At 39.4% G+C, this 27,964-nt stretch overlaps 1 protein-coding gene across 7 annotated transcripts in view; it reads left to right on the top strand.

Annotated features, from left to right (window-relative positions):
* rbfox1 (RNA binding fox-1 homolog 1) overlaps positions 1–27,964 on the top strand; it is a 321,986-nt gene that overhangs the window by 236,632 nt on the left and 57,390 nt on the right. The window lies entirely within an intron of this gene.

Raw genomic sequence — 27,964 nt, 5'->3', positions numbered from 1 at the left:
GAACGCCTGGGTCTCATAGTGTGATCAGTCAGCTAAGAGCAGCGAGTTGCTTTTGTTGCTAAACACCAGGCATGCTTTTATTACAGCTAATGGGGATGAGTGTGAGAGACCTTGATTTTGCTAGGGGAATGGCAATGGGACGGAAATGCGAGCTAATGATGGGTAATTGAAATAGTGGGGAATTATAGTTTGTTTTGTTGATATTCTCTCCCTCGCACACACTCGCTCTCCCTCTCTGAACCTTTGTTGGAATATTGATGACTCTCTCAGGCTGCAAAAATGATAATGATTATAATGACATCTGCATTGGAAAGTACTTACGAGAGCAATTACAACTAACAATTGAACTTAACGCACTTTATGTGACACATTTGGGCCGTGACTTGACTCGCACATGAGGGGCACTATAGTGAATTTGTGTGCAGTACAGATCTGTTTGCTTTGAGCGTGTGGATTCATGTGTTTGTTGTACTGCAGAAGAAGGTTGAAACGTAACTTCTGACGCATCGTTCGGTGCCGACCACATGGCTGTTTTTTGATTGGTTGATAGTGTGGGACATAGCCTAATTTGTGGGAGGAGGAGTTTAGAATGCAGCTGCTTGCTCTGAAACTAGATTTTCGGACCGTAATAAATTCTGACCACATGGTGCTGTTTTTATTGGCTGTTTGTGTGACGATATTTGTGGGAGGGGTTTGGAGTGCAGTGACTAGTTTTTATTTACATTTTGTGGCTTAATGTAAACGTTTAGTTACAAGGTAAAATAAGCAAACATATGTCCCACATTTTAATACAAACTATTGTCCAGTCAACCAACCAATCAAAACACAATCATGTGTAGACATTGAATATTTTGGAAGTTATATTTTCACCAATGTATACTTTGTGATTCCACTTATTTATTCAAATGAAATGAAATGTGAATTAGATTGAATGTGAAGAATTGTATTTTTGTGCAGTATAAGCAGGTTAAAGTGTCAATAGATATAATTCAATGCTGATGACATGGTTATATTTGATTGGCTGTTTGTGTGATGCATAAAATGTTGGAGGGGTGTAGTCACTAGTTTTTATATATATATCAATAATATTTATATCCATCATATATATATATTATATATATATATATATATATATATATATATATATATATATATATATATATATATATATATATATATATATATATATATATATTTTATTGTTTTAGTACTGATGATTTTGGCATACAGCTCATGAAAACCAAATATCTCAAAACATTAGCATATTTCATCCGACCAATAAAATTAAAGTGTTTTAATACAAAAAAAGTCAACCTTCAAATAATTATGTTCAGTTATGCACTCAATACTTGTTCGGGAATCCTTTTGCAGAAATGACTGCTTCAATGCGGCGTGGCATGGATGCGATCAGCCTGTGGCACTGCTGAGGTGTTCTGGAGGCCCAGGATGCTTCGATAGCGGCCTTAAGCTCATCCAGAGTGTTGGGTCTTGCGTCTCTCAACTTTCTCTTCACAATATCCCACAGATTCTCAATGGGGTTCAGGTCAGGAGAGTTGGCAGGCCAATTGAGCACAGTAATACCAGACCAGACCATCACCTCCTCCCCAGTCTTCCTCCAGACTCCTTGATTTCCGAATGACATTCAAAAATTGCTTTCATCCGAAAAAAGTACTTTGGACCACTGAGCAACAGTCCAGTGCTGCTTCTCTGTAGCCCAAAAGTGGCTTGACCTGGGAAATGCGGCACCTGTAGCCCATTTCCTGCACACGCCTGTGCACGGTGGCTCTGGATGTTTCTACTCCAGACTCAGTCCACTGCTTCCGCAGGTCCCCCAAGGTCTGGAATCGGTCCTTCTCCACAATCTTCCTCAGGGTCCGGTCACCTCTTCTCGTTGTGCAGCGTTTTTTGCCACACTTTTTCCTTTCCACAGACTTCCCACTGAGGTGCCTTGATACAGCAATCTGGGAACAGCCTATTCGTTCTGAAATTTCTTTCTGTGTCTTACACTCTCGCTTGAGGGTGTCAATGATGGCCTTCTGGACAGCAGTCAGGTCGGCAGTCTTACCCATGATTGCGGTTATGAGTAATGAACCAGGCTGGGAGTTTTTAAAAACCTCAGGAATCTTTTGCAGGTGTTTAGAGTTAATTAGTTGATTCAGATGATTAGGTTAATAGCTCGTTTAGAGAACCTTTTCATGATATGCAAATTTTTTGAGATTTATTGAGAATTTTGGGTTTTTTGGGTTTTATATATATATATAAAATATATTGGTAACGCATTGTTTTAATGGTCCCTTTTGAAAGTTCTGTTGACTATAACTTTGCAACTACATGCCAACTAACTTTCAATCGACTATTAGTAGACTGTCTGCTTAATATCTGTCTGTCTGCTAACTTAGCAACAACGCATCAACTTATTCTAACCCTAACCCTACTACTAAAATGTAAATAAAAACTATTTTCCACACATTTAGCTAATGTATAGACATTGAATGATATTTCTTCAAACATTAAATCTGATTTCACATTTTCTTTTCAAATGTTTGCACAAAATTATTTAATATGAGGAATCACATATTTGTTCCAAGTAGGTAAAACATAACTTCCGGTGTATCATTCCATGTTAAACATATGTCCATTTTAATTAGCTGGTTTTGCATTTGTGGGAGGAGTTTAAGTCACTTATTACAGATTTGTACAAATATCCAATAGTTTTTACGTTTAGCAAGCATTTTTAATTGAATGAAATTGAATTGCATTTTTAATTTTAATCATTCAATGCCCATGTGATTTTCTTTTTACACATTCTTATTTTAACTTTTTAAGCCATTTAAAAAATTAAAAAAAAACTTTTTTATTGCTTTATTCTGATGTAAATGAGAGCTAATTTTCAGATTAAAATGAAGTAAAATGACCCCCCCCCCCCCCACACACACACACACACACACACACACACACACACACACTTTTTGTGTGTGGTTAAATCTCCCACACTGTGGTGTACATTGTCTTCCCCCCCATTTGTCCTAAAGAAAACATGATCCTCTACATAAGCTGACATGTCTTTTTATACCCTCATTACATTGTTTTCAGTAGCTTTGTTCAGTCGAAAATGATTTTGGAAGAAATAACAATGGCAGGAAAAAAGCAAAAAGAGTGAGCGAGCAAGGAAGAGGGAGAGAGAGAGAGAGAGAGAATACCCCACATTCTGTTTATGTAATTTAGTGAGTCATAACGTGGGTGCATGAGGCATTATGCAAGTTCTGGTTGTGCTTTGAAAAATTGGTTATCTCCACAGCACCTACAAGGCACACAGATGGATGCGCCTCAGTTGTGGTGCGCCTGAGCCCTGGCAGTGCGGGGAGCCAGGGCGTCTCAAAGCAGGGAGCCCTTCTGGAGGAGGACAGGCCTCTTTTTCTCGAGCCGTCAGAGCTTTGGATTGGTAAATCCTGTGGGCTTGACCGAATAGAGGAAGTGCAAAGCTACATGAGGGTGAATAATCATAGTGTGCAGGAGAGGGGATTTCGCAGGGCACTGCATATGCCCTGTGCCTACAATTCACCCCGTCGCTCATTAGATGCTGAATACATCATGCAGATTTCTGCCAGTCCTCTCATTTCAAATGCAGCTCCTCTTGACAGAAATTAGTAAAGAGAATATATAATCAAGTGTGTGTGTGCGTGTGTGCGTGCATGCTTGCGTTTTGACACTTTTCCATATGATTTTTGCTAACAAAAGGTCCCATTAGTTTACATTGCATTAACAACGAGCATTACATTTTACATTTATTCATCTTTATTAACTAACTATTTATTGTTAGTTCATTTTTGCTCAAGTCTGTTAAATAATATTAACAGATGCAACTTTCAGTTTTAAAGGGATAGTTCACCCAAAAATGAAAATGTGATATTTATCTGCTTATTCCCACAGCATCCAAGATGTAGGTGTGTTTGTTTCTTCAGTAGAACACTACTGTTGCTCGTATAACGCATATCAATGGGGTGTTTTTCTATGAGAGCCACTATGAGAGTCAAAACACATAGACATATGAATCCATTAAACCCTGCGGTTTGTGATGATACATTGATATCTTAAGACACAAAACGATTTTTTTCTACAAGAAACCCTAGAGTATTTATGCTATTTTGTTTTAACTCATAGCAGACAAATCTCATCTAATATTCCAAACCAATGCCATTACTTCCACCAAAGAAGGTCAAAACCTGTCAATCATATATATATATATATATATATATATATATATATATATATATATATATATATATATATATAATATACACAGAGAGAGAGAGAGAGAGAGAGAGAGAGAGAGAGAGAGAGAGAGAGAGAGAGAGAGAGAGAGAGAGAGAGAATCCTCATTAGTGCCTGCACGGATTGGTCGGATGAGGCATCTATGTACATATTTCTATAATCGCTCTCTTGTTTTGACCTTCTCCGGTGGAAGTAATGGCATTGGGAATACTGGATGAGATTCATTGGACCGATTGTTTTGTGTCTTATGACATCAATGTATCATCACAAGCCGCAGGGTTTAATATGGATTTGGATGTCATGTATGTGTTTTTTAGTCTCATAGTGGCTCTCATAGAAATACGCCCCATTGACATGCATTATACAAGCAAAGGTTGGAGTTAAAAATCTTCATTAGTGTTCTACTGAAGAAACAAACACACCTACATCTTGAATGCCGTGGGGGTAAGTAGATAAATGTAAAATGTTTATTTTTGGGTGAACTATCCCTTTAATAATGTATGACCTAATGTTGTTAAACTTATTGTAAGTGTAACCTTTCTTTTTTTGCTATACAGTGGCTTCACATTTAAGAACACAATTATACTACACATAATATCATATCATTCTCAAATCAATATGTTTAATAAAGTCTGTATTCATGAAACAACACAAGCACCCATTTTGCGTATCCGATTATTCCCCATGACTTGACAAAGATCCAGACTGTTCAAACACCATGTTCATCGAATGTAAAATATCCCTGGGCCGCAGTGATTATATGTTTCATCGTTTGGAAAATGCATGGCCCTTGAGTGTAAGAATGAAGTATAGTGTTAGATCGCTCCCTCTTTTATTTCCCTTGGAAGCTGGTGAAGGGTTGCTGCGTACTCTGTTATCGTCAGTGGGAGTTAAGTGCTGTGTGTTGAGCACAATCGGAACGTGTTTATTGCGGCGATTATGTAACTGGTTATAGTCTTAGAATGTCCTGTGCTGCCGGGGCCTCGCGGCGCACATTACGCTATTTGCTAGTGTTGCTGTTTTGCTTGCGGCAGGGCAAAGGGGGGTGGGGGGATGAGAGCAGGGTGTCGGGGAAACCTCGCACTAGGCAGATGCCGTTTGCTATCGGTTGTGGAGTGGAAATAGCAACGTAGCATTCCTCCGCTCGCCGGTGTGTCATACTTGTATTGAAATGATAATGGAGCACATGCCGATGTAACGGGGGCTCCGCTCTCAACCCCACAGGGAGTTGAAGGAGAATACCACGGTCGATAGTTCTGCACCACAAAACAAAACAAAAACCGGTCTCTGCTCTCCTGGTGATACATCTAAATGCTGCCTCCTTATTACGGCATTGTTAACAAGACGCCACATCTTAGGCAAAGGAGCCATTAAAGAAAACAGGGCCTGTTATTAAGTCAGTGACTGAGTGAAGCATGCTGGGGGTGATAAAATGATCATATTAATACCTTGATCTCACGCGTTTGCTAAATGGGGCAAGTATATTGCTTTGTAAACATTTTCACATCAATAGTACGGTGCCACAACAAAAGATAAACCCCAGGTTGAACAAGGAGATAAAGCGACTGTTTCACAAGATTAAATAGAAAGTGATGCCAGCTTGGCAGGCAGGCCGTGTGTTGCATGGATTATTTATAATGGGCGGGAAAAAATGCAAATCATACAATTACAGGCCGTAAAGCCAAGTATTAAAATAATAGAGCAGAATTAAGGCCTTTAGCTGATGTGATGTTTATCATGAATAACATGATGTATATCTGTAATAAATGTATATCTAACATTTGCATTTTGGCTAACAAAAGCCATATCCAGAATACTATCATTTTTTTATTTATAACTTTTGTTTTTAAAGGGTATCTGTGTTTTAATCTTAAAGCACAATAGTTTCACGCCTGCTTTGAATATTGTTTTGTAATCTACACAGGCAGCTTTTCTAATATACGACATGGAGGATATTACCTCATAAAGAGTCATGTAATTTCTCCTACATGAAATTGTTGCGTTGTTTGTAGATCTCTGAAGAAGGCCTCCATAATCCATTTACTTCAGTTTGTAAACACACAAATGACACCGTGCACCAGCGCAGATTTTATGAACCCCGTATTTATGCAACAGAAATCTTCTAATACCTTGTATATCTAATCTTATTCAAATTAGGAAGCATGTCTGCTCCTTGGTTTTGTAGTGAAAAAGCATAACATGGAAAGAAGCCTTCGACAAATGCATTTAGTAGTGCATAAAGGGCTTTTTTTTTGCTCATTTACCTTTGTTAAATTGTTTTTTATTAGGTAAAAAATCGTATATAAAATGGACGTTGTCATATTCTACATACGCAATATTATTTTTATTGTTTGAATTATTTATCTGTTAAATGTACATGGAACAATATTTGTGTTTTGTCCTTGCTAGGTTTACTTTGCACGTATTGTGCTTGAGTTTATTCCAAAGGATAGAAGTCTGTGGCTAATCCTCTGGTTTGTACATACTGTCGGCTTTGATACGGGAAAAAATGAAGATGCCGTGTGGGTGTGCAAGATTAGGCTTATCTTCAATTGCATTGTATATAGGGATATCCGCGGTGACATTGACAGAATAGGACGCTTCTCCCTTTAAAACAAGCCAAAGGAATTTGCAGGTTGAAAACAGTGGAGGCGATCAGGAGAGGTGGAGGCGCCCATGCTGCAGTTTGTTTGTGGTGCCGTGCTTATGCATGATAGCCCCAGCTCAGGACAACAGCAGGATGAATAAAACGCTCGGATTGTTCACACTCATTGTCCCGCTGCGGTTGCTCTTTGTCCTGAAGATACTTTCGCTTAGCTCTCTACATCATGCTCTCCCCACCCCGCCGCAGCGGCTCTGTCCTGCAGGATGTTTGAGAGGCCGGCGCCTCTAATGGCCCCTGCCAAGATGCAAAGACAACCACTTTTGAGATGGGGATGCATACGCCACAACAAATCAAACTCATTGTGTTGTGTAAATTGCACCTTCCTGCCTCCTGTGTTGACATGTGGTGAACGCGTACAACATGTTCCTGGATCAACATCTTTGTTGATCCTAGAACATCATACCAATCAGTCAATCAGACTTGAAGGACAAGTGTACAGGTTATGTCAGGTTAAGGCCAGGGTGCTTCCACATTAGTGTTATTCACCTATCATTTCCCTCTGATTTTAGGGATAAGTTATGTTTAGGGTTAGGAATGAGATTAGGACTACATTTTCGGACAGGAATGTTGTTCCAGGGCATGCCTTATGTGGCAAAATCACAGTGACTGTTTATATTCTATTGTATTTTTTTAGGGATGTACCACACCTTTCTATCAGAACTAGCATTAACTTCTTGAGCAAATTGAGCTACAGTAGCTCGTCTGTTTGATCGACCACATGGGCCAGCCTTCGCTCCTCATGTGTATCAGTGACCCATGGTCGCCCATGAACGTTACCCACTGTTCCTTCCTTGGATCACTTTGGATAGATACTGACCACTGCAGACCGGGAACACCCCAAAAGAGCTGCAATTTTGGAGATTCTCTGACCCAGTAGTCTAGCCAAAACAATTTGGCCCTTGTCAAACTCGCTCAAATCCTTTTGCTTGCCAATTTTTTCTCCTTCTAACACATCAACTTTGAGGACAAAATGTTTGCTGCCTAATATATCCCACCCACTAACAGGTGTCATGATGAAGAGACAATCAGCGTTATTCACCTTCACCAGTCCAGTCATAATGTTAGTTATACATGTCTTATTTTTTACCTATTTATATTTATATGTCATTTAATATCATTTTCCATAATTACATGAAGTGATGCCTTCATTCACTCAAAATTAATGAATGACTCTTTAATTTTCAACTATTAAAAATAATTTAAATCGGTAATCAAAATGAAGATAAATTATGAGAAACCTTATTTGAGTTCAGAAGGAATATTTTATACACAAACTAATACAAATGACAAACACATAAAAAGTAATTAAACTAAACTAAAATAGTTTATTTTAAAATAAAAGATAATTCAAAGTAATAATGAATACAAATTATAACTAATAATAATATATAAAAAATACTAAATGAAAAATAATACTAAATATAAATAATACTCTTGAGAAAATATATTTTTTTAATAGCCAGTAGTCTTTAGCTAGGTCAAAATCATGAACCATGACTTTATACTTCCTAGTTATCTGCATCAGCATTTGTGCAAGATGAATAGTCAATATTTTCAGTCAGAAAAGTACTGTAAATAAAATTTAAAATATACAGTATGTTAAAAGGGTTTTTAGGAATACACTAGGAAATAGATGGCTTCAAAGCTTATACTCATGACTAAGAGTAAACAAGTCCGTAATGAACATATTTTGCTACAGTCAGTCTTTATAAAAGCGCAGAGGTCGACACAACAGCCCCTAGTCAATCATTGAGGATTTTTTCCCTCAGTGGCCGAGTTGACTTCTCACTCTACCTCCAGCTTGCGTGATTGATGTCGGGTGAGGTTAGTGGAAAAAGAATGCACTGTATTCTTTGACCGAGAGTGGGCCGCTGTCCTCTTTCTATATCCCCCCCCCCCCCCCCCCCCCCCCCGCATACCCCCTCCTCGCTTTCTTTCAGGAATGGCCTGGACTACCACAAATTTTCAGCTCCAGCCCCGAGCACCTCTGCCCCCAGACTTAGCCCAGCTGCTGTGGTCCACAGACACACTAATTGGCCCTGATTTAGTCGGCTGTGCTTTAAGTGCACTCTGCTGTGTGTGCTGCGTGGGGCTGCTATGCCAGTCCACTCTTTTCCCACTGGCTCTTTAGACCATTACCTAAATGAAGTGCTGCCACTGGAAGTTGGTGAGCACATGCTAACGGTGAGGTATTGATTTGTGGGTTATTTCAAGTGATGATATCTCTGTCTTCAATCCATAAAGAAGAAGAAAAATCACTGCAGAGCGTATTTTATTGCACACTTGGATGATTTACAAGTTCCTTATTTTGTTAGTTTTCATGAGGTTCACTCGTAAGGTTTGTTTTCTTGAGGGCTACACTCTGTAAATAAAGGGAACAAACCATGAATATTTATGAATAGTCAAATCAGTTTTATTTGAATAGTGCTTTTCATAATACAATACAAGGACAATTGAGGGACTTAAACACGACTATTAAAAAAAGGTGCAAACATTCACTAATGCTCCAGAAGGAAATATGATGCATTAAGAGCTGGGGGTGAAACATTTTGAACAGGAGGATGTTCATTTTTCTTATTTGATTTATATATGATTGTTTTTTTTGTTTTGTTTTTAGTACTGCCCTTCAGACGCAACATAAGATACATACATGGTTCCTGTAAGACAAATTAAGTACAATTTACCTAAACTTGTCACCCCTTAATGCATTCTGTTTCCTTCTAGAGCATCAGAGAATGTTTGAACTTTTTTATAGTTGTGTTTGGGTCCCTTAGTTGTCCTCAGTGTGAAAAGATTGATCTCAAAAGCTGATTTGGTTAATTGTAATCCATTATAGATTTCTATCAAAGTTATCTGACATTATCAAGATGAATTTGTTCTGACAGTTTAACTCTGAGTAACTGTGATAATGTGAGAAAATGTTGAAGGTGCATGAATACATTTAGGTTTGACTGTATGTATATGAGAGAGAGAGAGAGAGAGAGAGAGAGAGAGAGAGAGAGAGAGAGAGAGAGAGAGAGAGAGAGAGAGAGAGAGAGAAAGAGAGAGAGAGAGAGAGAGAGAGAGAGAGAGAGAGAGAGAGAGCTCTCTTTCTGTGATGCACAAACGTGCTGAACTGAAGCCAAGTTGTTTACTGCATCACGTTTCAGAGATGCCAAGGCCTGAATCAATTTAACTTCACAGCTAGCGGGGCACGGGTGGAAATATGGACATTTGTGCAGCTACGCCCTGCCAGTCCTCAGAATTAAAGCCATTAATCCAAACACAGGTGATTGTTTTAGCACACCAACACAGCAGATTGAGCAGGGGGAAAGGTGTTCGCTTTAAGAAAGCCAACAGTGTTGAAACCAATACGTTTTCCCCTCGCAAATCCTGTTAGGAGAGTCAACGGAAGCTGTTCTGCTTAAAATCATTAGCATCTCCATTTTTCTCAAATTTAATTATGCATCCGATGCACGTTTTCTTAAAGTGCACTCCGAAACGCATGTGGTCCGGTTGTAGTCCGTCAGCCAGTCCAGAGCCGTTCAGAGTGGCGAAAGGACTTGGGTTTGTAGAGCACATTATTGTGTATTTGACAGTTCTTGACAGTTCAATTTTAGCCCTGTGTTCGCCTGACATTATTCTATCAGGGCCCTCCATAATCTGAGGCTGTAATACGCCGGATGCGGCAAATGCTTATTTCCAAGACCTCTGCGGCAGGGGCTGGCCTGCGCCATCACTCATATCTCAATTACCTAATCTAATGCATCTCAGTGGGCTGCTGCCTGAGCTTCATTTACTGTAAGTGCTAGAAGCTCCTCTGCGATTGTTATGTGCACCAGCATCAACCTGCGCCGTCTAGGGGAATGTGAGCTCAATCGGAGAGGGGCAGGGAAACACACCAGAAGAAGGGAGGGGGAGACGGAGGTGGAGAGAAAGCGAGAAAGACTCAGGGAGATGAAAACGAGTAGGGGGGGAGACAAAGAGAGAACAGCAAGCGGGGCTCTGTAAAAGGGTGTCATGCATCGGCGGGCGGAGAGGAAGAATGCTTTAGAATAGACGAGTATTAGCAGATACGCACATGCTGGGATGGGAGCAAGAAGCAGAGCTCCTCTCCAATAGTGTTTGCCACCTCATTTTTAGGAGATTGTAGCTCGGTTCCAAAACACAGTTAGCTGCCTGCTGCTAACATGAGTATGCTGACTACTAAGGCAGCATACTGTCATGGATCTTTATAGCTCACTCACTATTTTAGAACGCACTATGCCTCAAATGTTGTGCTCAACACTGAAGATTTCACTCAAAATTAATTACAATTTTTAATATTTGCATTTCTATGCTAAATGTGTGATACTTGAATTGAACAACAAGACAATGTTGGCTGTTCAAAAAAATGTGGGGTATTTAAACATGCATTTAATCATAATGACTAAACTAGTCATAATGCATTATTCTCTGCAAAGGATGTGATGCTGTAAAATGTCTTTGAAGGTAGCATTCTTAAAGGGTTAGTTCACCCAAAAATGAAATTAATGTCATTAATGACTCACCCGTAAGACCTCCGTTCATCTTCTGAACACAGTTTAAGATATTTTATATATTAGAAACAGTTAGTTCATTAGAATCTCTTGAAGCATCGAAAATACATTTTGGTCCAAAAATAACAAAAACTACGACTTTATTCAGCATTGTCTTCTCTTCCGTGTTTGTTTTCAAACCTCAAATAAAGATTCAAACGGTTATGAATCAGCGGATTGATTCATGATCAGGATCACATGTCAAACAACAAAACTGCTGAAATCATGTGAAATTGGCGATCCAAATCATGAATCAATACACTGATTCATAACCGTTTGAATCTTTATTTGAGGTTTGAAAACAAACACGGAAGAGAAGACAATGCTGAATAAAGTCGTAGTTTTTGTTATTTTTGGACCGAAATGTATTTTCGATGCTTCAAGAGATTCTAATGAACCAAATGATGTCACATATGGACTACTTTGATGATGGTTTTATTCCCTTTTTGGACATGGACAGTATTGTGTGCATACACTTAGATACGCTGTTGGACTAAATATAAAATATCTTAAACTGTTTTCCTAAGATGAACGGAGGTCTTACAGGTGTGGGATGACAATTGGGTGAGTCATTATTGACAGATTTCATTTTTGGGTGAACTAACCCTTTAAGTTATATACTCTACCATGCATCAGTTTGCAGTCAGTAAGATTCTGAACAGAAACTGTTCGGACCAATGAAATCATCAGGGCGTGCTTTAGACGATAATGGACAGATGATAAACAGTAATGTAATCATCCACGTCATCAAAGGGGCTTGGTTTCATTTTGTTCTAACATGGAAAACAACCCGTGGAAAAAAACGCAGACTTGGCAACACAGTGCGGTTGAGTTCTGTTGACGTTTGACAACTAACGTTATGCTTCGCTCCATTGTTCGGATTGGTTGAAGGTCTATCCGATTGATTTCTTTCCTGGTTCGGTTGAAACAAGCCCCATAATCACAGCCCAATGGAGCAATTTCAGACTCATATTCTGACTAGAATTGAGTATGACCACGTCAGACTACCAAACAGCAGAACGATAACACATCTCACAGCAACAGTGTGTTGCTGAATGATTCAGCGTTTTGAATGAAACGGTTGAATCAAAGATTCAATGACCTATTCGTAAACGACTGCCTCATTCTTGGAGTAAATAGCCATTTGAATGAATCGTTTGAATGAATGACTCAATGACTCACTCATTAAGATGGTCACCTGCTGCCACCTACTAGAGGTTTAGTTTTATGTTTAAACATACTTTTCAACATTTCTTATTTGTTTATTCAAAAATACAAATCTCATAACATTATAAATGCAGTTGTAATTTTTCAGTGTAAATTATTTCACTTGATTGGTAACAGCCCTATAGTGTCTTATTCTAATTTAATGTATAGATCAAATTTAAGAATAGCCTAGCTTTAATATAAAACCTAAAGCAAAGCCTATTAATAAGATTAGGGGAAAATGCCCTTTATAAAACATCACAGGTAAAAAAAATATCACAAATGTGCAGAATATAAATAGCTGATTGTGAATATTGCTTCACAATAAATTATATTTACAACAACAAAAAAATCTAACTTCCGGACAAACAAATTTTTTACCCGGACAAGTGAATGACCGATTTACTTGTCCAAAGGACAAGCACATGAACAGGCTTAATGTCGAGCCCTGACTCAGGCTTGTGAAAACAAATGGCCTAAGTGTCTGCTTGGTTTTTTTAGAGTGTGAACAATGGATGAGAACAGCAGGAATCTAGAGATATTTCACCCAAACTAGCCTCTCCGGCAAGACCACAGGCAAAGGAGCCTCTTCCCCTCCCGATCTTTTTATGACAGCTGGAGAGGGATTCGTCCACAGCCTGATTTACTGTAGTGTGGATGAGATTCACATACTAAGCCGGCTTTTAAATCATTTTTAAAACTGTCAAGTGAAATGCTTTCCAGTAACACTGGTGAGCTAATATATTAGCGTTGCCTTGGAAACGGAGGGAAAGAAATTGTTTGATGTATCCTCAGAGGGTTTAAACGAGGGTAGGATGGCAAAAGTTGCTCGCCGCTTGTTTTCGCATTCTGTTCCAGTTAATTGTCTTGGATGGCTAGTAATTAATCAATGCGTTTTTGTCAGGTCGCCGCGCACGCTCTAGAGATCTGTCAATAAGTCACGTCAGACTCATCAGATATATCAGTGACACACTAGAATCACCACAACAATTAAAACTGCAATTAGAGCATGCTATGCTGTCCCACGGCGGCACACTTGCTGGCGTGCACTAAGTGTGTGTGTGTGTGTGTGTGTGTGTGTGTGGGTGTGTGTGTGTGTGTGTGTGTGTGTGTGTGTGTGTGTGTGTGTGTGTTTGTGTGTAAATGTATGCAGATCATCAGCGAGTTTAAGCGCAGAGGTGTGCACTGAGAACTCCACTGCTAATATATTTTGTCAGGGAGGCGAGTGTGGGTGATAGAGTGGCCATGTTTACGTCTGTATTCCCCTGTGACAGACTTCCCCGGTTCCCACTTCCCTGTCTGTCTATTACGCAGTGCAAAGGTTGGACTGTCAGCTCTGTCTGTCACCCCCATTCTGCATCAGGAAAGCGTGCCAAGGGCCAAGCCACTCACACACACACACACACACACACATGCATACTCGTACACCCCTGCAGTTTGCCCGGTGACCTGTGCTTTTCTTGGTTTGTGTTACAGAGCTTGTGCAGTGCTAGGATCAGCTGACACAAAGCTCCTAAAGTCACGGCTTTCCTGCTCAACCACCGCAGAGCAAATCCGCAGATCTACCTGAGCTCTTATGATGCACCGTTCCTGCCTGTTAAAGCTGCAAGTTCACCAAAAAAAATGTTTAATTGGGTCACCATTTATGACATTTCAAACCTTATGACTTTAATTCATCTGTGGAATGCAAAAGGAGATGTTCTGAAGAATGTACTGGTTGTTCTTTTTACAATTAACAGGTTTTCAAACTACATAAAAAGTATTATAAAAAGTACTGATGCAGAAATGTATAAATGAAACCATGATTTGCGTTGAATCTTTTGATTTACTCAAAAGTCTTGATTTAGTGGCTTGAGTTCAACTTAATGACTGTGAGACTGTCAGCGAATAATGCCTTGAATTTTGGTTCATTCTTTACTCAAATGAATTACATTTCAATAGAAGATAATACAGTGTGTAAACAAATCGTTCGTTTAAGTTGAATCTTTTAAAAGAATCATTTGATTCACACAAACGGTCTAAATTATGAATTAACGAATCAGACTGATCCGGGTGCTTGATTTCAACTCCATGACGTGGTGAGATAATCAGTGAATAAAGACTAAAACGCAAGACTATAAGGCCTTGGTCAGTCGTGCCATATTTAATTTTTGACCATAATGTAAATGGATTTTACTGTAGTTTAACAACTTGGCAATTGTTCAGTTGACAAAACATCTTTTAAAAACAAAAATTCAATAGACAAAAACTCCATAAAATTGTGATGTAGTAAAAACAACATGTCTATCCCTCACCGCCTTGTTTTTAACTGTGTAAAATTCTATATGGTTTCTGCCCCATCTAAAGATGTGGTATAGCATGTGAACTCTTATGATACATTAATGATGCTTTTGCATCTTTTTTTGAAGCAGTACATTCTTCAGAATGTCCTTTTGTAGTCAAAGAACAAAAGTCATACAGGTTTGGTACAACATTTTTTTAAGGATGATCTATCCTTGGTATAACTTGAATTTGATGGTCCGCTTTAGACGTTTTACTATAAATAACTATAAATGAGCTATAAATAAATTTGCAACTAAGTCTCATTAACATATCAGTCGACTTAATATCAGCGAAAATTTTATTTCAATGCTCCCCTAACAGACATTATACTGACTATGTCAATTTATTCTACCCTAACCTAAGAGTCTACTAACTGTCTATAGTCCACTAATAGTGTAATGAGAGTAATCTGGCATGGAGTTGCAAATTTACTTATAGTTAGCAGAATATCATAAGTGGAGCTTAAAAATAAAGCACAGCAAAATAACATGATAAAGAATGTCTATTTTTTTTTAATGAGATGTGAAGGGGTTATGATCCTGGCCTCAACTTGGATAGGAAATATCTGATATGAGGAGACAAAGAGCCACATATATTGACTTTAGAGAGAGTGAGTGAGAGAGTGGCAACACTGCTTTTGTGTTTGGTAAAGCAGACGGCCCTGGGGGCTTTGTGGGGAGCCACAGCGATACTGGAAATGGGTCGGGCAGTTTATGACACTTCACAGGATGTGTGATAGGAGATGCTGATGTGTGGAAGCCCCCGATAACCCCAGCGTAAACCCTTGGGCTTCCACCAGTCATACCTTTAATTTACAGTGATAACTTTTCACCGGACCTCTCAACCTCACATTCCCACAGTGCTGTGTTAACATTACACAGCTACCGTGGCACATAGGGGAAACGTCTAAAGCGTATGTTTCACAGCAGACATATGCGCTTAAAGTTGCGCAGGCGTACCGAACGGACGCACCGACGCGTGGATGATGCTGAAATACGACCTTTTAACATTGAGCGGCTGCCGTTTGCAGTGAAAACGGTGATGAAAATAATTTGATGGAACTGTTTTCGTAAAGTAATTTGGGCCATTTGACGCCATAACAGATGGGCCATATTCAGAGATGTTGCATCCTATGCTAAAATTAATAGCACAACTTTTACAGCAGCTGACACTAATGTTTTTATGCTGGCTTTTGGAGTATTTTATGTCGCTAGTCGAAACTAATAGCTCGGGTTACTACACAGTGTAAACATTTATAATGTCAATTTTAAAACATCTGGCAATAATGGGATGTATCTTGTTAGACGGCGAGGCTTGTCAACACAGTGAACGTAATTATGACAGATGCCAGTTCTCCAAGCTCACTCATGAAGACACATGTGAGCGCACACACGTGATGCCAACCCTCCATTCTGCGCTCACACTGAAAATCACTGGGCTGCCTAACAAGCCATTGAATTAATTGTTTGTAACTAGTGTAAATGTTTTCAAACTGTGCAAAAGCATGAAATTGGCCAATATAGGGAAAATGAAAGTCAATTAATCCACAGCTCCCATAATACAGATAAGGACAGATAAATCTTGCACATGGAATGGCGTGCAATTAATTTGTGCTGGTTTAAAGGCTTTGTGTTTTAACTGAAACAGAATTTGTATATAGACTAGTCGTCTATATGTTATATACACGTTTGGACTTTTAAAAGAGGGTTTTTAAGTAGGAATATTTTTAAGAACCTTTTAAAAACACATCTTATAATCACTGCGTTCTGTTGTTGTTCTCCGTCCGGCCTCCCAAAATGTTTGGGGCCCAGGATAAAATGTTTAAGGTGGGCCGCCTCTCCCCCGTGCTCAACATTCCCCACTGCGACTACCCCTAAGAGACGCGTCTGGTCATAAATCATGTCAACCACACTAGTGTGTGTAGTAGAAAATATGTGTATCTCTACCTTCTGTTTGAGCTGTTGAGCATGTCATGCACAATAATGTCTCATCCTGTTTAGGTCATCACTGACACGCATCCAACTGCACGTGCTTTAATAGTCATGATTAAAGAAACTGATTGGAGATGGAGCTCATTCGCCGGCCTTCCCGGAGGGCCACGAGTTCGTTTCTGGCAGAGACATCTGTGTGTCCTGGCCTGCTCCTGCAGCTCTCTGTGTGTGTCCATCTGTGTGTGATTAGTTCTGCTCTTAGTGTACCTGTGCGCTCGCTCTAGAAATCATTAGGCCTGGTCATACCTCTCCTAGCTACGCTTCACAACATCTGTCATGACACAGTCATCAGAGACCCTGCAACATCTGCCAGAGTCTTAGCCTTTGTTTCCTCACACACTCCATTTCTTGTTCTCCTTGTTACTATTGTTGTTGTCAATCCTTTCCCTACCTTTTTTTTCTTCACACAAACCAGAACTAGAACTAGGACAGCTCTTTGATCAAACAGTATTAACGTCCTACACATTACTCGCCATTGATCCACAGATATGGTTATACGGTTCTTTCTATCTCAAAGTATGTTACAGCTGGCCTGAAAGATGAGAATGATTTCAGTCCAGTGGTCTTAAATGAAAGGGAAAAGACAGAGGCTTTTGAATTTAAAATAAATCTGAGATTCATTGTTTATTTGAACATGGAAGCATATACCTCAAAATGTTTTCAATAGTTGTGCTATTACACTGTAAAAAAAAAAAAAAAATTGAGTTCATTTAAATAATAAAAATTGAGTTCATATAATGAACATTTTTTGACAACCGACAACCTTTATTCAAATATTATTTCACGATTTTGTAAGCATATTTGATAATTGTGTGTGTTTTATTTGTTATGACGCAGTGAAACATGCAAAATAGTGCTATTTTCATGATTTATTACAATTTTTTTGTGGTTCAGATACAATAATATTTTGAGTTTCTATTAATTAAACCAATTTCAATATACTCAATTTTAAGGCAACAGATTACTTACATTTTTAAGTTAAACCAACACACTTTTTAAAGTGTAGTAGATGTAATATTATTTTTAGTTATTATACTAGTATATACCTTATTATGTTACTATTATATAGAGATAGTTATGATTATTATACTGTAATAATACTGGAATTGTACTTAAATAAGTATTGTATGCTTAGTATATTTAAAATTATATTATTATAACTTTCATTATCACAAAATAAGCTGGGTGATCTGGTTTTGTATCATCATAAAGTGCTTTATTTTCCAATAAAGACCTGATGACTTTGTCTCTGCTATTATACGGCTTGGGAAATAAATGTAAAAAAGGACATGGAATATGGATCTTGAGTTGAAATGATTTTATTATGGGAGAAGAAAGAGACATGAAACAAACTAAAATATTTAACTGCGGAAAGCTGCATATGACCAATTAGAATAAAGTTTTCCAAAGAGCAGTGTAATAAATAAGATAAATTAGGCTAACTTCATACAATACAGCGTAGACAGTAATGCTAACAGTAAATGACATGATTCCAAGGTTAAACATGATGCGTGATTAATGTTCTTACTGCATGTTCCTTTCACCCAGAATGGGAGGAGGGCAGGGAGACAGAGAGAAAAAGAGACAAGGGAAAGAGAAGCCCATGAGGAGGGGGTGGGCTAGATGGAGGAGAGAAAGAGGAGTAAGGGAAGGAAATGAGCTTTCTCCAGCCAGTACGAGCGTGTGGCTGCCTGGCAGCCTGGTACAGTGCCACCTTGCCACTTTGTTTCAGCTGTGTAAATAATGGCTGTAATTAAAATCACCTGTACCTGACAAGCATCAGCGTGTCTGCAGGAGATGCGCTGGCCTGATGAGCACTTTGTGTTCATGCTGCTGCCACATTCATGGCTGTGACGACTGACATATTGCATGTGCGACTACAAAACTTCATGTACTGCACGGGAGATTAGGGCCGAATCGGGTTTTTGCACGCGCGCATTTGCAGATCGTCGCATGAATACAAAGTGCATCCCTGCATAGGCTGACCTGTTTGTTTAAAACAGTTCCTCAAATCCAGTCCTGGAGTGTCTTGTTTGAAGATATATTTGGTGCAAAACAACTGAACAAGTGTGAGAGTGAAATTTGTATCCTATCTATCTATCTATCTATCTATCTATCTATCTATCTATCTATCTATCTATCTATCTATCTATCTATCTATCTATCTATCTATCTATCTATCTATCTATCTATCTATCTATCTATCTATCTATCTATCTATCTATCTATCTGTCTGTCTGTCTGTCTGTCTGTCTGTCTGTCTGTCTGTCTGTCTGTCTGTCTGTCTGTCTGTCTGTCTGTCTGTCTGTCTGTCTGTCTGTCTGTCTGTCTGTCTGTCTGTCTGTCTTATCTTCCACCACCATGTCCTCTCCATACAAATGGCTCCGAGCTCTTCTGATTGGCCGAGAGTCTGCTCTTTGCACAGGGCCTGCCGCTGCCTCTCAGATGCACAAATCACTTTTCCTCCACATTTCTCGGGTGTATTTGGTGCAAAAGTGAGAGCATGCCAAACCTCTGTTGTGAGTCATTTGAAGGCGGAAAAACTGCGCGTGAGACTCGTAGCAGCAGATTCAAGCAGTTGTAGTGATTGGACTTAAAAAGTGATTGTGTTAGAAAAATATCCAAGAAAAGTTATGCATTTGTGACCAAATATTCTACAAGTGTTCAACTCTCGTTGCATTGATTCATATGTTAACTCACGGATGTGCAAATTTTGTCCGTGACTTCACATTTTTGATACGGGTGTGTGACTGCGTTTTGCACCATATGCACTGCAGCAACTGTAGCAAAAATATTAGCATATGAGTTTCTTCATGTGCGATTCGTAGAATAGGATTTGTGCACCTGCAGTGAAGAAAGTGTGAATGTTTAACTGTTGTGTTGTGTTTGGAAGAGAGAAAAAAAAGCTATAAGTTTACAACTCCTGAAAGATTTTTGGATATAGCCTGACGTGGTCATACTCAATTCTAGTCAGAATATTCTGAACTGCTCCATTGGTCTGTGATTATGGGGCGTGTTTCAACCGAACCAGGAAAGACATCAATTGGATAGACCTACAACCAATCAGAGCAACGAAGGGACGCATTGTCAAATGTCAACAGAGCTCAACTGAACTGTGTTGCCAAGTCTGCGTTTTTTCCCCGCGGGTTGTTTTCTATGCCCGCGGGTTGAAGCGACTATTATGTGATATATAGACCAATGAGTGCGAATTTTAGCTGTCAACCATGCCAAAATAACACACATTTTACCCCCCAAACGTCATTTTTCCCCTGGAGAACCACCCCGAGAAGCTATTGTTAAGGGCTAGTAGTTGGCGGGTTTTGTTTTAAAAACTTGGCAACCCTGTCTGCACGCGCGCTGGTATCAGGCTGGAATACACGATCTTTGCCGGTGTTGTAAGAAAATAAAATAATTTAATGATACACAGAGTACTTACCCAACATGATCATCGTTTCTGAGAGAAATTTTGAAGGTAAATGCATATACAAACAAGCTCTCCGTTTAAGATTCGATCAAATATTATCCAAGCCCCTTTGATGATGTGCATGATTACGTTACTGTTTATCATCTCTCCATCATCGTCTAAAGCCCGCCCTGATGATTTCATTGGTCCGAACAGTTTCTCTTCGGAGATAATTACTCCTCTATGGAGCAATGCCAGACCGAACTGCCCGACCTAAATATTTTGTGGGCGGGGCTAAGTTCGGCTGGCATCCAGGCTAGTGTGGATATGCTCTACAGATACAAATTTCACTTTTACACGTGTTCAGTTGTTTTTCACCAAATATACCTTCATAGTCACAGCCCTGCAGAGTTTAGTTCCAGCTCTAATCAAACATAATTGAACAAGCTACTCAAGATCTCAGAGTTCCTAGAACATTTTGGGTAGGTGAGTTTGATCAGGATTTGAGAAATGCTGTTGTACATCTTTATTTTCAGTTTTAGGACAAAGAATAAAAAACTAATAAACATAGGAACCTGTCTGAAGTTGACTAAGGGTCTCTTTAGTATATTGTATTAGATCCATCTAATAATTATTTAAATGAGTCATCACAGTATTACTAATTACTGTAGACAAAAATACACCAAATTGTCTCAGAAACAGCTGGAAATTTCAGTGACTACATTTACATGTGCACCAATAATGTGATAATTTCTAATAATCAGAGCAAGGACTTAATTTCAGTATGATGTCTGCTTGGCACGAACATACTTCACTCACATTTTTATTATTCTGATTATTCACTAAGAAGTTTAGCTATTTTTTTTCTGCCACTGTACATAGAATGAACTCAGATACAGTAGGCATGTTATTGGCTGCTGTTTTAATCTACTTGCATTTAGTTGTGTTGATGGAATTTAGCGATTCAGAGTACTGTAGAGGGAAAGCTTCAGAATAATGTCACAGAGTTCATTCATAGTTGTGTGAACAGCACACGACACCCTTGTAGGGTCAGAGTGGTTATTAAGGTGTCTATATCCATGTTTATTGCGTTTAAATGTTTGGTTTATATGACATAGTTTGATGCAAGTAAGGTTACTACGATTGGGAGCCTAACCACATTATTTTGATCAAAGTAGCCTATTGTGTTTACATGAGATAGTTTAATTGTGATATTGTCAAAATCATATTACATTCATATTATGAGGGTACGTGTAAATGCACTCAAAGATATACTGAGCCAATAATGTCCACGTTTTTTATTTTCACATTTTTGGTGATTTTATTTGTGCACATGGATACTTGTATACACAGCTAATGCTATGAACAAAACGTTCAGGTTCAAGCAGAAAGATGTGTGTATTTTAAGCATAAAAACATAAGCTACAGTCCTCCTAATAACATTATTAGCCATTTGCAGTGTTGTGCTACTCTTTCCCTCCAATTTATGTCTCATTGTGATCACAGGGCGATGACTCAGACCCCGTCCCAGACTGAAGCTAGCTTGCATTAGCCGCAAGCTACTTTGCCTTCAACACCCACAGAAACGCAATTTCCTTCTGAACATTGTCACGCCCCATCACAAACAAATTGTTGATCCAGGGCTGATCTACAACTGATGAAACATAATGGGGAAATGAAAAGCCAAGTGTTTGACGCTTTCAAAGGCAACACGAGCCGTCTGTGCTAGATCTCCTAATAGAATTACCCAACACACTGCTAAAGCATAGCTAAAGCACGCTAACTTGTAATTAAGATTTCTGAGGCTCGCTTAGATAACCCTAGAGTCGGCCTGCTGCTGTGGCATTCTCTTTGTTGTATGTTACTTTTAGCTCATTTATAATTGACTGTTAAACTTTAAAGTTTGTGCTAGCTATATATAGTACAGACACATTGGATCAGTTTTGCAGATTTTGCAAGAATGAAGCCACATACTTTTTAAAAAAAAAACTTTAAATGGGCATAAGTGGCCTCCTGTTGTTAATCTGTTTTGAGCAAATAGTTCTTTAATTCTCCTCTACATCTTGTCTCTATGGTGACAAATCTGTTTCACCCATAATGAGACCCCTTAGAAACTGACAAAATGGAGAAAGTAGGAGAGAAGCGGGGCTGCTGAAATGATTGTTAAGGAGTGATTCACGTCCCGATCTGCGCTCAGCCTGAGGAGCTGTGTTTATTCCATATGAACCTGCCTTCCCGAATCCCAAAGGACAACATCTATTAAGTAAGCCTGACAGTTTCCAGGCTGTCTCCATATGGCCGAGACCCTGCTGCTGAGTGCCTTTGCCTGCCACGCATTCCCTTTTCACCCACATGACATCCACCACATATAATTACAGCACATGGGAGCCGTGTGTGTGTGTGTATGTGTTGTAGGAGGAAGTGGTACAACTTCTCAGTACAAGGAGGGTTTTGGGTGGTGACCCTGACTCTCTGATTAGAAAATTAGCCCAAAACATGGCACACTAACGACCTAGGCTTATTAGCGACAGTGCCAATGTTTAGTGGGCGTGCTGGGCTGAGCTGTGAGTGGCAGGGAGGGCCCACAGTCTCTCAGGAGCAGAGTGGGTTACAGTCTGTGTGTTGGGGGAGAGAGAGACGCATCTGACACAGTTCTCCAAGTTCAACCCTACTAGAACATGAGATTTGCGACATGGAATGGAAAGCAGATTTGTTCCAGTGGAGTGGTGGGGGGAAGGCGATGCATTTGTGATCTGGAAATGTATATGAGCCCCTCATCTGAAGCGGCGGCCAGCCCTGGAACATGCTGGCCGAGACTGATATGTATCAGAGGAAAGCTGGCAGGAAGAGAACAGCTGCAGGGGGACGCGGCTCTGACTGCACACCTGCCATCTGATTCTACCAACCTTTTCACTCTTATTTCTTTCTCGCTGTTGTAGATTCAATTTATATTTGTTCAGGAGGGGTCAACCCTGAAGCTTCAAACACTATGCGTGTCATGAGATTTTAGTCTTATTTCAGTTTATTTAAAAATACATTTGAAATACACAAAAATACACTGAAACCGTGACCCTAAAACTGTGATACAAACCTAACCGTGATATATAACCATTAGAGGTGGTTATATATCACAGTTAGGTTTGTATCACAGTTTTAGGGTCACAGTTTCAGTGCGGTTCGGTATGGTGATTAGGACATTTTTATCAAATAAAAATAAACAAAATAAGAACAAATAATCAAACTACAACAGAGTTTAACTTATCTTAAGATAAACTTAAGTTTATCTAACAGTCGTTTTCAGAAATTGAATAAAGTAATCAAAATAACATTGTATATTATAATCTTCACTGTATAAATGAAATACTGATGAATCATTATAGTTGCAAATGTTATTCAGTCAGGATGAATTTTGTTTGTTGTTTTATTAACATTTAAAACACAGCAGTAAAAGTCTTCTTTCCCTTTAAGAAATAATGCACAGAAAGAGAACATACACGAGAACACTCATCTTTCTCAACTGTGTACATTTTACTTAAGACATAACCTACTATATTTGTTAGGATTACTCACCAAGAAGGGCATGTGGAAATGGGTGTGTGTGTATTTGTCCGTTCAAGTGCGAGACTTGAAAGAGAACTCAATAATTCCGCTCTATCTGCGACACGCACTGTGCGCGCTTCAGATGAGCGCACACACACACACACCTTCTCTCAGCGTGCACGAGTTCTCTTTCGCATCTTGCTCTTGAATGTTTAAATTGGCACGGCTTAAATGAGTCTATAGTTTAAACACAACGTGTGCTGTTCGGGTCTCATCTGTGCTCGTGTGCCACCAACTCCCCGGTGATGGTGGCGTAAATGACTGGGTCATGGTTGAGCAGATGCACACGCATAAGAGTGACTGTTTTGTCCACGCTTTTTTTCATCTCCGTTGTAATTTATTGGGAAGCCAGAATGTGTATCCATCGACAGTAACATACATTAACCTAAATCTATTTGTCTGTTGTTTTCAGGAAACCATATTATAGACGCATCATCATATTTGAGATGATCCACGGTGCAAGCGAGTGCCGAACCAAGGGTTTAGAACTGTGTGGTTAGATTTTTTTTACAGAGAACCATTCCACCCCTAATCCACACACACACACAAATATTTTTAATATTTAAAAACTAAATAAGGAATTTTCTGGATTTTCTGCTGTGTATTGGCGGGTTGAATATTTATAGTTGGGGGGCTTTAGTCCACACCACGAGGCAAGTGCCCCTGAAGTGGGTCATTTGCATTTGTGCTCCTTTATGTGTGCCGCTGCTCTTGTATGTGTAACTGCTGTTCCCTAACACCTTTTAAATAAAGACTTGGAGACTTCCAAATAATATAGGAAAATGAAAATCCACTACAGTTCTATAAAGAAACCTTAAAGGTAATTGTGTGCACAAATGTCGTATCATTTGGTTATTATGAAATGATGGCCCAGGAGGCAATGTACCAACCAGCCAACCAGGTCATTATCTGCGGTTGTTTAGGTAGTACTCCTCATCCGAAATTCTGAGGAGCATCAGGGTGCAGGCATGGATTCATTTTTACTGACTCTTCATGCCGTGCACACTATGTACTCAAGAGAAGCTGGTAATATGCAAGCCAAAAGAGTTCATATTTTCTCCCCGAGTTCAACAAGGAAAAGGAACTGGGTTATGATTGCATGGCTTTGTGTTCAAAATACGCCCACTTCAGGCTCTCATGCAAGCCAGCTATTGAGATCTTATTATTGCATCTCACTGACTATAAAAACATCATCCAATACCATTAGACCGAAGCAAAGACTAAGTCTGTCAGTGAAACCATGCCTCAAATTGGTATTCTCAACTCACAAAATGGTTGCCTGTGGTTTTAAGCTGTGTGTGGTTGGATAGACGTGCGTGCCAAAGCATTCACAGTCTTAAACAAAAGGCCGAACTCGTCTGGGTGCCAGCGAGGAAAATTGTATGTGTGGACTCTAAAAAAGGTAAACATAACATTTACAGTAGAGTTCTCTGACAGAGTTCACCATACTTTTACATTTTCCACAAGCTCAGATCTGATGAAACTGATCTGTTTAACATGACTGATCTGGATTCAGAATTATTATTGTGGCATTTGTCCAAAAAGAAATTAAGCAAAACCATTTTAAGAATGTTTCATAAAATACTTTTTACTGTAGGTGATACCATACAACTTTGTAACTTTGTGTGACATTTAACTCCATCAGTGTACAGAATTTGTATCAGTTCAGCAGGTTCTCTAGTCTAGCTTAATTTGATAAACTTTACAATATATTATTTAAAACTTTTACCTAAATGTACATTAAAATTACACATTTCATGCCTGAGTACACCCTTAAAAATAAAGGTGCCAGGAAGAACCAAAAATGGGTTTTCACAGTGACGCCATAGAAGAACCATTTTCAGTTCCCCAAATAACCTTTTTGTGAAAGGTTCTTTAAAGAACCATTCTTTCTAACCATTTTAACCATTCTAAAAAAAACTATTTGCACTACAAAGAACCTTTTGTGCAATGGAAAAGTTATTTAGATATTAGGTTCTTCATTGAACCATACACCCTGCCAAATAACCATTTAAAAACCTTTATTTTTTTAAGAGTGTAGACCGTCAAGGTTTTTAATAATACAAAAACTTTTCCATTTTGTTTCCATTTTAACAAAATGGAAAAGTGTATGCATAAATTGATATTCACAACCATCCCAGGTCTCCTCTTTTGAAATATCAGCTTTACTTTTGAGTGATGGTCACGTGTTTTAATTGCGTGCATATCCAGAGGCCCTATTTTGTCTCGACTTATGCAACGGGAACACATCCGGTTTTACGCACAGAGACCCTTGGCGGTGGCTTCGATGGCGGCATCCATTCTGCGGCCCGGCTGTTTCTTTTGTGATCCTACAGAGATTTCTTCTGTTATTGGTATCGACTTGACAGGATTTGTGTCCATCACGGCAACCCACTTAATCCAGATCAGCCTTTAATACTAATTAAACTGCTTGGGGACACACTCCAGCGCCCGGTAACTTCCAACCAGTGCATATGCCGATTACCATTCTCTCTAGAACCACTTGACCTGAATATAAAACGGCGACCCTTTTTATTTGCTGTCCATTACGTGTAAAGGGCTTCCTTTGTTTGCCTCTTAAAAGACCCAGAGCCGCCACTGTCATCACGGTTAATGTCTCTGATTTCCCATCAGGTGACGATTTAGCTTATTAAGGTTGCACAGATGGAGATTCTTCTGGAGGAGGATTACTAAAAGAGTTAGTCAACACACTGTTCAGAGGACCGCAGAGATGTTTGCCTTGTGACAAATGGCAAGTGCAGCCCCACTATGCAGGAAGTGCTATTGGCGAGTGCTTTAAGATGTTTAATTAAAGACGCTGTGTGACAGGAGGGAGACCTGCGCGGGGTCCAGGGACTACGTGGCTAATCCTCTTCCTGCGCACACTATCCCCTTGCGAGTGTGATTGATGAACTGATTCCTCTTTACATCTTCATTTGCATGGTGCGCTAACGCCGGCACAGGGCTGAGCAGCGGCAGACGAGAGCTCCTGCGCTAATGCCGGCTAATATGATAATGGGAAACGAGGCAAGGTTAGCCGCCACTCGGCTCATCCGCCGTCTAGCCCATTAACTCAGGGCTTGGGTGTACCTCTTTGCGCACACAAAAAGAGGAGTCCCGCCGGCAATGTTAATCTGTTAACGAAGGGCTGTTTGATTTTGTCAAGGACGTTTAAGTTGTTCTCTGTGAAATGGCTGAATTCAAACTAGTGCACTATTCTGTGCCATTTTGTAGAATAATGAGTGTGAGTAGTGTGTTCACATGGAAAATTCCAGAAAAGAAAAAGCACACTTCAAATGCCCAGTTGCAGTTTATCAACCAAAAGAAAGAAGTGTGAAATGTTGGACACGTAATATAATCAATTGTCAGTTTTTCTTACGTAGCAGAGGGAAAAGGGCTGTCAGAATGTTTCTATGTTTGATGCCAAAATAATGTTAAAGTCCCCCAGTAGTCAATAATTTTTTTCCTTAAAACTCATCTTTGATCACCGAAATGACATTTCAACGTTTTTCTTGTCTTAAAATAGCTTGAATGTAACTCTACACCCTTGCCTCGTCCTATGAATATACAAATTATCCCTACCTCCACTCACTCGCACCAGCTCAGGGATCCACACAACAATCACACGTTGGCGTGATTGGTTGCCAGGTAGTTTGTGACATCAGAAACACAAATGATTTTAAACCACGTTTTTGAGAGTGTTTGGTTCACTGCAGTTTTAAGGGGAAAATACTCAGCAATGGTGTTGAATTTGCACATGGTTTGTCTTAAAGGTGGGGTAAGTGCTTTCTGATAACCGTTGTTATTATTTTAAATCACCAAAACAAACAGGCCCCTACCCCCAAAAGGGTCTTGGTCCTATTTTGATAGCTGATAGCTTCTATGGCAGAATCTGCGTTACTAATGCAGGTCGAATATTCAATGAAAAAGTAAATATCCAACACAAACC

Source organism: Pseudorasbora parva, chromosome 2 (assembly GCF_024679245.1).
Source record: "Pseudorasbora parva isolate DD20220531a chromosome 2, ASM2467924v1, whole genome shotgun sequence".
In the NCBI taxonomy this organism is placed as follows: Eukaryota; Metazoa; Chordata; class Actinopteri; order Cypriniformes; family Gobionidae; genus Pseudorasbora; species Pseudorasbora parva.
This window is presented reverse-complemented; position numbering and strand designations above follow the sequence as displayed.